We start from the raw sequence: 14,946 nt of genomic DNA, 5'->3' as shown, positions 1-14,946 counted from the left end.
TTTGAAAGGTAGGCCTTCCTGCAGGACAGTCTAGATGAATCTATGTGGAGGTTTGTATGCAAGTAACATTTTTCTATGTTAGTAATGCTCTTCTTTTCAGAGACTGCAGTAAACTAGTGCAGTATAATGATATAACCATACATTTTTTCCATAATGGGACAAGCCCGAATTTCATTACCTTTTCAAGCAAAGAAATTAAAGATAGAGAGTTCCCACGCATTATGTGAGCTTTCAGCTAAAGAGTTTTCCCTACATACTAAGCGACTCCTCTGGGCTAGACTGCCGCACCAAGGGCCAAGAGCCTGCCCAGGCCTACCAGCTAACTGAAAGAAAGGCAGAATTTACTAACCCTGCTCATGCAATGTAAGTTGTATGCTCAGGGACTGGACAGTCTAAAGTTTGGTCCTGGTGATTGTGTATCTGTTGGATCTGGACCTATGAAAAGGTATGTTGCTTAATCCAAAATTCTCAATTTCAATTGGTTATGCATTTTCTGCTGCTTTTTGGCTTTGTCTTTGTACTTGTTTTTTCTCCATTGAGGATCCATGTCGCACCCAGCGCGTGTGAAGCAATTGAGCATGGATTTGTTTGGATAAACCTGCATTAACTTGGTGCTTGCATATGCTCGATCAATCATAACCCAACATGTTGAAATGCTGGTTCTGGAGAGACCAATTTAACATCCAAATAAAGTTTAAATTGAAGTATGGATGCAATTAGTGCTGACAAATTTTTAAAATATATATTAAGGTTTACACCTTCAACTTTGCAGTACATAAGTGATGATTTTGAGGTGCACAGGCGCGCGCACACAAAACACTTAGTCTGTACTTACAACAGTTTCTATACATTACACAAATATGAACCAATATACATAAAGAAGAGTGAGATTGCACGTATTATCTCGCAAGATCTACATCCAACACCGGTTTTGCTGTCTCTGTGCTCTGGTATCCCATCTTGCCTGAAGGGACAAACACTGATGGCCCTCCACAAGAATAATGTGCTTGAATAGGATGCATTTTTGTGACTAGCTGCATCTGGAGTCTTCTCAGCATTTGTAGTCCCTCTGCAACTTCCTTCATTGTTGGCCTATCATCTCCTTTTGGGCTCAGACAGTGCATGACAAGTTCAGCTAGTTTCTCAAGTACTACTATTACTTGATCATCTACTATTTCAGTGTCCAACATAGATTGGAGCTCATTCTGATGGAACATCAGTATGAAAGTATGAGATAGTGATCTCTTTTCGTTAGAGGTATCTTTGTATATGGCCTTCTTTCTTGTCATTAGTTCTAAAAGAACAACTCCGAAGCTGTATACATCACTTTTGTCAGTTAGACGATGACTGACAAAACTCTCAGGGTCAATATAACCAAGAGTTCCTTGTATAAGCATAATGAAATCATTTTTGTCCATGGACTTTAGTGCCGATGCTCCAAAATCTGATACTTTTGCATTGTATTCATTATCCAATAGTATATTCAAGGATTTGACATCTCCATGCAGAATTGTACGAGAAGTTGATGAATGAATGTAGGCAAGAGCTTCAGCTGACTGTGTAGCAATATTCAATCTAAGATCCAAGGGTATTGGTGATCTGGCATCACTTCCATGAAGGAACTCAAAGAGAGTACCATTGGAAATGAACTCATACACTAACATCGGCACATCTACATCCAGGCAGCATCCCAGTAGCCTCACAATGTTCCTGTGATTTATTTGAGACAAGATTATTATCTCATTGACAAATTCTTCTCTGCAGTCATCATCTATTACTTTGGACTTCTTTATGGCAACTTCTTTGTTGTCATCTAAAGTTCCTCTATAGACCATGCCATGGCCACCACATCCAAGAACACGATCTTCACTGAAGTTATCTGTGGCTTTCTTTATCTCTTTCTCTGTAAGTATGCGAATGGTGTCAACTTGCCTTGATCTCATCTCATCATATAATTTCAGACCTCCATTTTGTTTGAAATAGGCATCCTTCTCCCTCCTATGCTTCCTCCGTTGTAATTTCATAACCAATATGCATGTTAAAGATATCATTACAACTGCAGAACCACTGAGGCCTGCACAATGATGTTCTTATGATTGAATGCCTCAAAAGTCAAATCCTAGAAGGACAGTTTAGATACATTTAAAGTTTACTCTCAAGTATGATACTTACCTGTGGCCACCTGTTCAGTTTGGGTAAGCACAGGTCGGCATCCAGAATTTTTACCATCTGATCTTGTTCCTATCCTGCACTTGCATATATAGCCTCCTGGTATATTGCGGCAGATCCCATTCCTGCATGGATATAAATCTTTGTACTTCAGGTCCTGCTTACGTAGCTTGCACTCGTCTATGTCTGGAAAGAAATCAAGAATACTGATTAATATAGATTTATGGGGAAAAAGTTCAAAATGCGATTTAGTTCATTATATGAAGTATCCTAAATAAAAGTTGTACATGTAAACAAAAAAGTCTTTTAAGCTGTGCCTTCAGTGAAAGAGTTGGCTATCACCATGTGTTAGCTAACATTGCTCCTGCTGTTGGTGATCTCATTTCTAAACTCTAGGTAGTAGTAGCTAGTTCACTTGAACAAATAACTAACCTTGGCAGCCGTTGGAAAGATAAGGATTTCCCTCATAACCTTGAGAGCAGTTGCAAAGGTACCCTGGCCCATTGCTTGCACTTACACAATAGCTGTTTGTACTGACACAGGCATAGTCTTTGGGCGCTTTTGTCCCATCTTTTGGACAGGAGCCGTTTCTAATAGCCCAGTCACCGACGACAGGAACACCTCTTTTGGCTCTTTCATTTATGAACCCAAGGTGCCCGACAAGGTCCTGCCTCCTGAAGGTGTACCATCCAACCTCAACAAGCATTGAATAGAAACATGGGTTGAAGCTCCACACGCTGCTCTGATTTATCAGTAGGGCTGCAAAGTCCGTGAGATTGGGTGATATGGTGGTCTCGCAGCATCCCATCCCGATGCACGGCGCTCCATCAGATGTACTGTTGATACCTTGGCAGTATGAGTAGCAGCCAGCCACATACAAGTCAGAGTTGCTGTGTGTGTAGCCACCGATGAGCCCCAGAGTATTGCAGCCGATGACTGTGAAGCGGTTGTGGGTGATGGAGGGGATGAATGGTGTGCCCTCCAGGCTGAACCCGGCTGTGTTGTTGTCTGATATGGTGGTGTTTGACGTGAAGCAGTAGTAGCTGACATTGCCGTAAACGCGCACCTCGCCATGCTCCAGGGAGATGTCAATGACCTCTACTGCTGCAGAAGTGTTACTAAACATTGGTCTTGGTGGCTGGAAGCTGTCGTTGCAGATCAGAGCGAAGGAGGGGCTAAGGCTGGTTGCAGCACAGCCATCACCGATGCCAAAGGGGCAAGGGATGGACACCTTACCACACTAGTCGGGGCACCCTGGCAATGATATGGCAAGCCCAGAAGACGTGGCTAACACTATCACCGGGAAGGTGATGAGCATCAGGAGGACAAATGCTTCTTCCATGGCCAGGAGGTATGGTGGCCTCCTGTTAAGGCACTTTCTTTCTAATTACCTAGCTAATCCAGTGCGCAGATGTGATTATGCATTACTAACCGGGCAAGATCCTAGGTTTTATGGAAGTAGTTGTGGGTTATGAGGTGATTATGCATATTAGACTAGGATATCTTACATTATCTAAAGTAGTTGTAGCTCAGAATTGCCTTTCAGATAATGTATGCTGCTGATCTATCTGTTGTTAGTTTCGACGATCGGTTCTTAACTAACGTAGGCGAGCTTAGCATTAAGCTAAAGACTTTGACTGGACTTAGCTGTATAATGTTTTACTGTTCAAAGTTGAGAACGATCTAATATGCAGAAATCAAAATCTGACTGCTTAAGAAGCTTCTCTGAAACCGCAGAAGGTGACGTTTATTGGTTTGTTGTAGGTTTGTTAAATCTGGAAAAGTCGTCTCCAGTTTTGAACCTCATCCATGTCAGACGATTCTTGCTTTGTGTCTTCGCATCTGATAAATGTGAAGGCATGCCTAGCCTTCTCGAGGAGTTACTATAGTTCGAGGCCTTCCTCGCAACAGCAAACTGGATGAAACAATAAGCAACAAAGGATTGGCTTGGAAACTTGGGACAGATCAGGCGGCAGCAGACTCGAAGGATAATCATGTTTAATCGACCATTTCATCTTTGGATATGTTTAGGCTTGAAGCCGTCGCATGTTTGTTTGTTTTCACGAGATTTGACTTATTGATCTTCTGTTTCATGCAGTCTCACTGTCGTAAAAAAAAGGTGCCTCTGCATTTCTCTGTTTGCGAAGAGTGCAGTGGAGTCCAGTTCCATGGTGCTTGAGAGGGTTCATCCCTGCCCACATCTTTGTTTAGGCATCTGAAGCAAGCGTACCCCGCTTGGAGCCAATTGATTAGATGAGTGGATAAAATGTCAGAAGCACTGCATGGTGTTCTTCCCAGGTGCTGAATTGCAGCACAGGTTTCATGCTGCATGCCTGCATGGTAGAGGAGTTCCAAGCCAAACGTTCCGAGAACAATCATCAACGAAACAAAGGCCTCATTCTGCTGCCGTTTGGGCCGATCCAATCGGCCCAGTCCAACAAAATCTTGTAGCGGCGGGGCTGAGCCAAGGTGGGCCGTGGGTGGCCGGCCAGCTAGCTGGTGGATCGCAAACTCGCAATCGCGCGCTTCGTCTCCAGTGCCGGCGGGAGGCTTCGGCAAGCGGCGGCGGTGGCGCATAGCCTCCCCGGCCCCGACACGTTCAGCACCCAGCCCGCGCCGCCTTGCGATCGCCCCCACCCACGCGCACCTCCGCCTCCTCTACTCCCTTTTGTCTCCTCGCTTGCGCTTGGGCCTTTCTCCGACATGGTCGCCCGCGGCGCGCCCCAATAGCTGCTTCGTTCTGCCGCCCTAGTGCAGTCTTAACTCGAGTAATCGCCTTTTTTTTTCCTGCTTGTATACTTGTACCAAGTTTCCATAGCAGGTATCCAACTATCCATACTTATATTTGCTATAATTCCAACTATGTTTTTCACTTTTCAGTGGGTGGATGACTCGAAACTAGGTCCTGTAATTTGCGAATGTAAAATCTGTATATACAATATGGCAAGGTAATGTACTCTTTTTTTGTTGATCCTGTTTGTGTTAAGCGATAATAAGAAAGACCTTGATTGTATCAACATTCAATACTCTTGTCATAGATGATATCTGATAGCCCATTGTTCTGCTAGGTGTTAATTACAGGTGTCACCGGTTTCTCTAATATCCTTTATTAACAAATTTGGTTCCTTAGCATTTTGATACCCTTTTCTATATGCGAATAAACAGGTTCCCATGATGTTGGGAGTTGTTAAGAAGATCTGCCTGGAAGAGCATTTGTGATGTGAAAGTGGGCACCACTAGATGGACCATCAAATGGACAACTGAAGATTAAAGAATGACTTGTAAGGTAGGCCTTGCGCCCTTGCTGGGGAAATCTAGATGAATTTATATGCATGCTTTTGTGCAAACGACATGCAGTATAAGGATCATCAGCACGATATATTATATATTGCACAAATTCTACTAAGTGCTGTGAAAGGTATCCATACCTATGCAGTGTAAATTGTTTGTGCAGAGAATGGACATATGAAATTAGGTCTTGTTGATTGTTTATTTATTGGATCTGGATCTATATAAAGTATGCTGCATATAGATCAGAATGAACTGATCTATATTGTCTTTGTTTTTTTACTTATGCGTTGTTTTACTGCTTTGCTTTGTCATTGTACTCCTTTTTTGTTTGAGCAAAATAGGATACTACATAGTGAATGAACTGCATGTTCTCCATGGAGGATCCATAAAGCACACAGCCTCCTTAGGAAAAAAATGGCATAAAGTAGAAATATAGCATGCATTTGGTTAAATAAATCTACATTAGCTCAGTGCTCACATATGCTCAACCTATCTTAGTCCAATATTTCAAAATGCTCATTCTGGAGAAGACTACTGTGCTAGTGAATATGTAAGAAAACCTGTAGCTCTTTAACATGTGTACAAAGTTAACATCCAAACAAAGTTTTAAACTGTTGATGCAATTAATGCTAACAGATTTATAAAACATGTATAAAGGTTTGCACATTTAACTCTATACTACATAAATGTCAGTTTTAATGTGCACTAGTACTTACAACAATGCTTTGTACCTTACAAAGATAAACCAATATATGTAAAAACAGAGTGACATAACACATTCATCGATCTACATCCAATAACAATTTGGCTGCGTCGATGCTCTGGTATCCCATCTCGTCTGACGGGACGGGGACTGATGACCCTCCGTAGGAATACTGTGCGCGCATAGAATGAGTTTTTGTTGCTATCTGCATCTGGAGTCTTCTCAGTATCTGTAATTGCTCTGCGACTTCCTTTATGGTTGGCCTCTCATCCCCTTTTGGGCTCAGGCACTGCATGACAAGTTCAGCTAGTTTCTCAAGCACTGCAATAATCTCATCATCTACTATTTCACTGTCCAACATATCCTGAAGCTTATTCTGGTGGAACATAAGTATGAAAGTATGCGATAGTGCTTTCTTTTCATTAGAGGTGTCAACGTATATAGCCTTCTTTCTTGTCATTAGCTCTAAAAGAACAACCCCGAAGCTGTATACATCACTTTTGTCAGTTAGATGGTGACTGACCAAAGATTCAGGGTCAAGATAGCCAAGAGTTCCCTGGATAAGCATAATGAAATCATTTTCATCCATGGACTTGAGTGCTGATGCTCCAAAATCGGACACTTTTGCATTGTATTCAGTATCCAAGAGTATATTGAGTGATTTGACATCCCCATGTAGGATTGCGCGAGAAGCTGATGAATGAATGTAAGCAAGAGCTTCTGCTGATTGTGTAGCAATCTTCAGTCTAATATCCAAAGGTATTGGTGATCGTTGACTATTGTCATGAAGGAACTCAAATAGGGTACCGTCGGAGATGACCTCATACACCAACATTGGTACTTCTACCTCCAAGCAGCATCCTAATAACCTCACAATGTTCAAGTGGTTAATTTGTGATAATATTATTATCTCATTCACAAACTCCTCTTTGCTGTCACCATCCTTTACTTTGGACTTCTTTATGGCAACTTCTCTGTTATCATCTAAAGTTCCTCTATATACCATTCCACGGCCACCACATCCAAGAACACGATCTTCAGTATAGTTGTCTGTGGCTTTTTTTTTTATCTCATTCTCAGTAAGTATACGGATGGTGTCAACTTGCCTTGATCTCATCTCATCATATAATCTGAGACCTCCATTTTGTTTGAAATACTCGTCCTTCTCCTTCCTATGCCTCTTGATTTTCATTTTCATAACAAATAAGCATGTCAAAGATGTCACTACAACTGCAGAAATACTGAGGCCTGCGAAATGGTTTTTCAGATTATTCAAGACATCCAGTTGCGTGGAAATGTGCCTTGAATAGACCAGGTATTCTCTCAGATATCAGACTTACCTATTGCCGCTTTTTCAGCTTGGCCAAGCACATGTCGGCATCCAGAATTTGTACCGTCGGATCGTTTTCCCCTCCTGCATTTGCATGTATAGCCTCCTGGTTTATTGAGACAGACCCCATTTTTCGCATGGATATAATTCCTTATACTTCGAGTCCTTGCATTCATATATATGTGAAGAAGGCTAAAAGAGTCCAACATATATTAAGATTTATGAAGAAAAAGAGGTCAACTACTTCAATATCTTATGCATGCATATAAAGTGTTGAACAGGTAACAAAAGAAACTTTTTTTTTGAAACATAACAAAAGAAACTTTTGAGTAATGCCTTAAATATAAAAGTTGGCTAAAGTTGTTGCAGTAGGTGATGATCTATCCATGCAGCAAGTTCGTTTGAATAAATTACTTAGCCTTGGCAGCCGTCGAGAAGGTAAGGATTGCCCTCGTATCCTTGGGAGCAGTTGCATAGGTAGCCTTGCCCATTGCTTGCACTCACACACAGTAGCTATTTGAACTGACACAAGCATAGTCTTTAGGCGCTTCTGCCCCATCTCTTAGACAGGAACCGTTTCTAATAGCCCAGCCACCCACAGGAACACCTCTTGTGGCTCTTTCCTTGATGAACCCAAGGTGCCCTAAAACTAAAAGGTCCTGCTTCCTGAAGCTGTACCACCCAACCTCGACGAGCATCGCATCGCATAGATCGAAGCATGGGTTGAAGCTCCACACACTGCTCTGGCGGATCGACAGAAGATCCCCCCTAAGTCGGTGAGATTGGGGGATATGGCAGTTTCACAGCATCCCTTCCCAGTGCATGGCGCACCGCCAGATGTGCTGTTGAGTCCTTGGCAGTAAGAGTAGCAGCCAGCCACATACTGGTCAGAGTTGCTGTGCCCGCCACCAGGGTGCTGCAACCGATGACAGTGAAGCGGTTCCGGGTGGTGGAGGCCGGGGATGAATGGCGTGTCGTTCAGTTGGATGAACCCAGCGGTGTAGTTGTCTGATATGGTGGTGTTTGACGTGAAGCGGCTGTAGCTGACATTGTAGATTGTTGAATCTGGAGAAGCCAGCACCGATCTCGAGGTCTATTTATGTGCAAGTTGTAGTCCAAACTAGAAGCTGGCTAGCAAAACGCAATTTGGGATCAGCCCGCTGAGAGAGACGATTTAGACGCGCCTTCCAGGATGGAAAGGGCACCTATTGAACGGTGCGGCTAGTCACTTGGGTGCTCTCATCCATGCCAACCTACTTCCTGACTGTCTTCCCCCTAGCAACCTGGGCGTTCGTTCCTTTGGAAAGGTAATGACAATGCTGATGGCGGACACTAGCTGCTTGGTAAATTGGCCAACTGTGAGCAGACCGAAGGACATGGGAGGACTGGGTGGATGAGCCCTGCGTCTGCGATGGTTGTGGCAAGAATGGACGGTGGATGACAAGCCTTGGGCCGGTTCAGAAGTACCATGCAATGCGTCGTCGGACCGCTTCCTCTTCGATGCCTCCACCAATGTTTCAGTCGGCAATGGAAAAAAAACCAAGTTCTGGCACCACAGCTGGCTAGATGGGGAGGCCCCAAAAAGTCTCGCGCGGCACCTCTTCGAATTGGTCAAAAGGAAAAACAAAACGGTTGAACAAGATTAAGAGAAACAACACCTGGATCAGGACCCTACGTAACAAAATAACGACCGCCACACATGTTGAGGAATTTGCCTCCCTTTGGATACGTGTGCAGCAAGTACATTTGAAGCCGACGGCCAATACAACACCATGCAATCTGCCTATCATGCCCAATTCATCGGGTCATGTAGACGCCACCACACCAAGCTCATTTGGCGCGCGCATGCTGAGAATAAATGCAAGCTTTTTGCATGGATACTAATCCAGAACAAGATCCTCACCTCGGATAGCTTGGCGCTCAGAGGGTGGCCACACCAAAATTCTTGTGTTCTTTGCAATGGGCCAATGGAAACAGGGATGCACCTCTGCCTCACATACCCTTTTGCTCAAGTGGTTTGGAGTCAAGTGTCAAGTTTCGACAGCATCAATGAATGGTGGGAGGCGGCGAATAAATCAATGCCAAAAGAAAGCAGGCGCTCCTTCAATGGAATGGCGGCCATGGTGCCATGTGTACTCTTAAAACTTTCTTTCCCTCTTAATTGAAAGGCAGAGCTCCTGCCATCTGCGTTAAAAAAAAAGATTTAAAGTATGGATATAACTAATGCTTACAGACTTCTAAATATTAAAGATCACACATTCAACTTTGCGGTACGTAAGTGATGATTTTGGTTGCACACACACAAACTCTTAGCCTGTAACTCTGTACTTAATAACTATTCGTATACTCACTCCATTTTTAAATATATGACGATTAGAACTATTTGTATACTCACTCCATTTTTAAATATATGACGATTAGGGCAAGCTAATTAGTTAAAATGAACTACTTATCTTGCCATAAACGTCATATTTAAAAACAGAGAGCGTAACTTACTAAGTATGAACAAACATACACAAAAAGGGTAACATTGCTTGTATTTATCTTGGGAGATCTACCTCCAACACCAGTTTGGCTGTATCTGTGCTCTGATATCCCGTCTCATTCGAAGGTACAGACACTGATGGCCCTCCATAAGAATAATTTGCTTGAATAAGTTGTGTCTTTGTGACTAGCTGCATCTGAAGTCTTCTCAATATCTGTAGTTGTTCTGCAACTTCCTTCATCGTTGGCATCTCATCTCCTTTTGGGCTCAGGCAGTGCATGACTAGTTCAGCTAGTTTCTCAAGTACTACCATAACTTCATTATCTACTATTTCACTGTCCAAGGTATCCCGGAGCTCATTCTGGTGGAACATCAGTATATGGCCTTCTTTCTTGTCATTAATTCTAAAAGAACAACCGCGAAGCTATATACAACACTTTTGTCAGTTAGACGGTGACTGACAAAACTCTCAGGGTCTATATAGCCAAGTGTTCCTTGGTTTAGCATAATGAAATCATTTTGGTCCATGGCCTTCAGTGCTGATGCCCCAAAATCTGAAACTTTTGCATTGTATTCATCATCCAAGAGTATATTGAGGGATTTGACATCTCCGTGCAGAATTGTGCGGGAAGTTGATGAAGGAATATATGCAAGAGCTTCAGCTGACTGTGTAGCAATCTTCAGTCTAAGATCCAAGGGGATTGGTGATATGTGATCATAGCCATGAAGAAACTCAAAGAGGGTGCCATTGGAAATGAACTCATAGACCAACATAGGCACATCTACCTCCAATCAGCATCCTAGTAACCTTACAATGTTCCTGTGGTTAATTTGTGACAAAATTATTATCTCATTTATAAATTCTTCTCTGCAATCATCATCAATTACTTTGGACTTCTTTATGGTGACTTCTTTGTTGTCATCTAAAGTTCCTCTATAGACCATTCCGTGGCCACCACATCCAAGAACACGATCTTCTCTAAAGTTATCTGTAGCTTTCTTAATCTCTTTCTCTGTATGGATGGTGTCAACCTGCCTTGACCTCATCTCATCATATAATTTTAGACCTCCATTTTGTTTGAAATACTCATCCTTCTCCTTCTTATATTTCCTTCGTTGTGATTCCATAACCACTAAGCATGCCAATGATATCGCTACAACTGCAGAAGCACTGAGGCCTGCACAATGATTATTCTATGTGATTGAATGCCTTCAAATCCTAGAAACAAATCATGGATAGATTTTAGAGCTTTCTCTCGAGTATGACCCTTACCTACGACCACCTTTTCAGCTTGGCGAAGCACAGGTCGGCATCCAGAATTTGTACCGTCTGATCTTGTTCCTGCCCTGCACTTGCATTTATACCCCCCCTGGTGTATTGTGACAGCCCCCATTTTCGCACGGATAAAGTGTTTTGTACTTAACATCCTATTTACACAGCGCGCACTCATCTATGTCTGAAGGGAGTGAGAATTTAAAAATAGATTAACATGGACTAAGGTAAAAGAAGATCACAGTGTGGAGTATTTCAGTATATGAAGTATCCTAACTGATTGTTGAACAAGTAACAAAAAGTTTTGATACGTTGAACAAGTAAGTTTTGAGTTGTGCTTCCAATGACAAAGCTGGATATAATTATTTGTTGGCTAAAATTATTGCTCCTGCAGTTGCTGATCTTGATTTCCAAACTCTTGTAAAGTTTATTTGAGGAAATCGAAATAGTTACCTTGGCAACCTTTGGATAGATAAGGATTGCCCTCATAACCTTGAGAGCAGTTGCACAGGTACCCTGGTCCATTGCTTGCCATCACGCAGTAGCTATTTGAACTGACACAAGCATAGTCTTTGGGCACTTTTGCCCCATCTTTTGGACAGGATCCATTTCTAAGGCTGAGTCCAGTGGCGGGGGGAGATATCGCCCCGCCACGTCAGCTCTCACCCTCACTCTCACCCCACTCTCACCCCACCCCTCCAATGCACAAGCTACAGTGCCAGCTCTCACTTCTCTCTCCTCCACGTCAGCTTTTCTTTTCCAGATTTAATTATTTCACTCTCTTTTGTTCGCGTACGTAAAATAATTCAATAAACTAATTTTATTCAACTAAAAAAATTACTGATTACATCATAATTAAAAAAGGAAATTACATCGCAATTAAAAATAGCAAAAATATATAATAATTAAAAGAAAATTCTAATCCTCCTCCGAATCCTCGTCTAGTCCAAGCTCTTTTCCCACCATCTTGACGGCCTTGAAATGAGTACGTTTTCCTGCTTCGTCCATATCCGCGGTTGATCGGGACTTCATTATATTCCATTGCTTGAATAGTTTAGCCTTCACTAAGCCACCCCACATGTTCTTCATTGCAAATGCTTTACTTGCTACCGCACTGCTTGATGAGGATTCCTTCCCCTTAGCCTTCTCCTTCCGCTTAGCCGGCTTGGCCCTATCACGGCCTATTGGACGAGTCTCATTGTCCTGCTCGGTATCTTCTGTTCCACCGGAGCTGTACTCACCCGAAACTCCGAGGCGGGTTCTCTTGCTACTCACATCGGATCCACTGCCAGGACCATGTTTCGCTGCCCACTTGGGTTCATGGCGAACAACTCTCCACCAATGATGGTGCTTGAATGCTGTCGTCACTTTCGGGTCGTTCTCGCACCTCGCCATTGCCCCCTCCATGACCATTGCATCGTATGCTCCACTCTGACGTACTCTTTCTTCTTGGATGTAGTATCCATTAAACAGGGCCACCTCGCGGTTGCACACGTTCCAATGATCCTTCAGTTGCTTCGCGGTGCGACGACGGGACGGCTCCGCGGTAGAGTTGAAGGTCTCCGCTATTTGGTCCAAAAAACTCAAACCGGTCTGGTTGTTACCGGTGATAGAGTCATTCAAGTGATAAACCCAAGCATGTACCTAGCCCGAACATATTGTTAGTTATTTGAAAAAAATACGATATTTAAATACATGAACACTAATTAAATTACCAGTTTTTCCTCCTCTGCAATCGTCCAGTCAAGTCTCTTTGGACGCTTTGGTTCGGTCGCTCCCGCTCCTTCATTTTGAGACTCAACAGAGACGGAGCTTGGAACCGTGTGTGCCGCGTGCGGAGGTGGTGGGTATGGACCATATGGAGGTGGAGCGTATGGAGGTGGAGCGTATGGAGGTGGAGCGTACGAAGGTGGTGGGTACGGACCTTCAGTCCCGCTCCTTGTGCCTGGAGGTGGAGCATATGGAGGTGGTGGGTATGAGTACGGACCGTACAGATAATGATATGACGGTGGAGTGCCTCCGGAGCCGGAGGTGCAACAGGGGGGAATAATGCCTGGGATTGCAGCGAAGAATTGACATCGGAGCGGCGATGCATCAGAGAAGGGTCATCTTGGGGAGATGCTTGTGACCCGTCGGACTGCAAGAGATCGGTGAAGGTATGGAAATCTGGAGACCAACTGGTCATGGTGGAAGAGATTTCGGATTGTAGAGGAGAGAAATAAGCTCAAATGGGGTGTGGAAGGAGTGAAAACCGGGTGGGGTATTTATAGGGGGTTGGAGATGAAATTTGGGATTTTTTGCAATTTTTTTCGATTTTTTTGGAGTTCAAACGGTCAAATAACGGCTAGTTCAACGGATAGTTCGCATGGACCAATCGAAACGCGCTACGTCACGTCCTCTTGCCCGCGCACGCCGACGCCAGCGCACCGCCTCGCTACCGCCCGCCTCCCGCCTGCCTCCCACCCCCGCGCGGCTGCCAACGCGGGCGAGAGCGGGGCGATAGCGCCCACTCCCGCCCTGCGGGATTGCTCCCGCCTTCTCTCTCCCTCCCACCCGCCTCTCGCCTCGCTCCCGCCTGAGCCGGGCCGATAGGGGGGCGGTACCCCATTGGCACCAGCCTAATGGCCCAGTCACTAACGACTGGGACACCTCTGTTGGCTCTCTCCTTCATGAACCCAAGGTGCCCTAAAGGTCCTGCCACCTGAAGCTGTACCACCCTTCCTCTACAAGCATCGCGTAGAAGCATGGGTTGAATGGCCACCCACTACTCTGGTTGAGCAATTGTGTCACAAAGTAGGTGAGATTTGGGGGTATGGTTGTCTCGCAACATCCCATCCCGGCGCACAATGCCCCGTCTGATGTGCTTTTGACGTCATGGCAGTAGGAGTAGCATCCGGCCACATAAGGGTCAGGGGTGCTTCCTTCAACGATCCCCAGGGCACTACAGCCGATGACCGTGAACCGGTTGCGGGTGGAAGGGATCAATGGCGTGATCTCCAGGCCTATTAACCCGACATAGAAGCTGTCTGATACAGTTGTGTTTGATGTGAAGCAGTTGTAGCTGACGTTGCCATAGACACGCACCTCGCCATGCTCCAGCGAGATGTCGATGACCTCTACAGCTATGGAAGGGTCACCAAACATCGGTCTTGGTGGCTGGAAACTGTTGCTGCACATCAGAGCGAAGTAGCGGTTATGGCTGGTTGCGGCACAGCCATCACCGATACCAAAGGGGTAAGGGATGGATACATTGCCACACTTGTCGGGGCATCCAGGCAAATGATATGGGAGGCTCGGAAGAGGTGGCTGACACCACTGCTGTTGGGTAGATTATGAGCACCAAGAGGAGCAATGCTTCTTGCATGGCTAGATAGGTATGATGCCAGTTGCTATGGCACCTGCCTAACTAGCTACATGTTTCATCAATATTGTGATTATATATGCATTCTAGAATGGGCTAGTAGATCACTGGTTATAGGGAAGTAGTTTTAGATCAGATCCCTTTCGGATGATGTATTCTGATGCTGAAGCATTGAATTGTTCTATATGCGATTGATTTCCACAATCAGTAATAACTAGTGCAGGTGAGGTTGGCATTAAACTGAAGACTTTGAACTGAGTTTTCTTATTGATTTACTGTTCAGAGTTGAAAAGCACAGCATACATACATTTTCAGATGAGGTTAAGATATTCAT

At 44.2% G+C, this 14,946-nt stretch overlaps 3 pseudogenes; all 3 read right to left on the bottom strand.

Moving 5' to 3' along the window:
* Positions 1-459: 459 nt before the first annotated feature.
* LOC112884256 lies at positions 460-3,511 on the bottom strand (annotated as a pseudogene).
* A 2,728-nt stretch (positions 3,512-6,239) lies between these two features.
* On the bottom strand, positions 6,240-8,871 carry LOC112885639 (annotated as a pseudogene).
* A 1,162-nt stretch (positions 8,872-10,033) lies between these two features.
* On the bottom strand, positions 10,034-14,615 carry LOC112884252 (annotated as a pseudogene).
* Positions 14,616-14,946: the final 331 nt, after the last annotated feature.

This window comes from Panicum hallii, chromosome 3 (assembly GCF_002211085.1).
Source record: "Panicum hallii strain FIL2 chromosome 3, PHallii_v3.1, whole genome shotgun sequence".
NCBI classification, from domain to species: Eukaryota; Viridiplantae; Streptophyta; class Magnoliopsida; order Poales; family Poaceae; genus Panicum; species Panicum hallii.
This window is presented reverse-complemented; position numbering and strand designations above follow the sequence as displayed.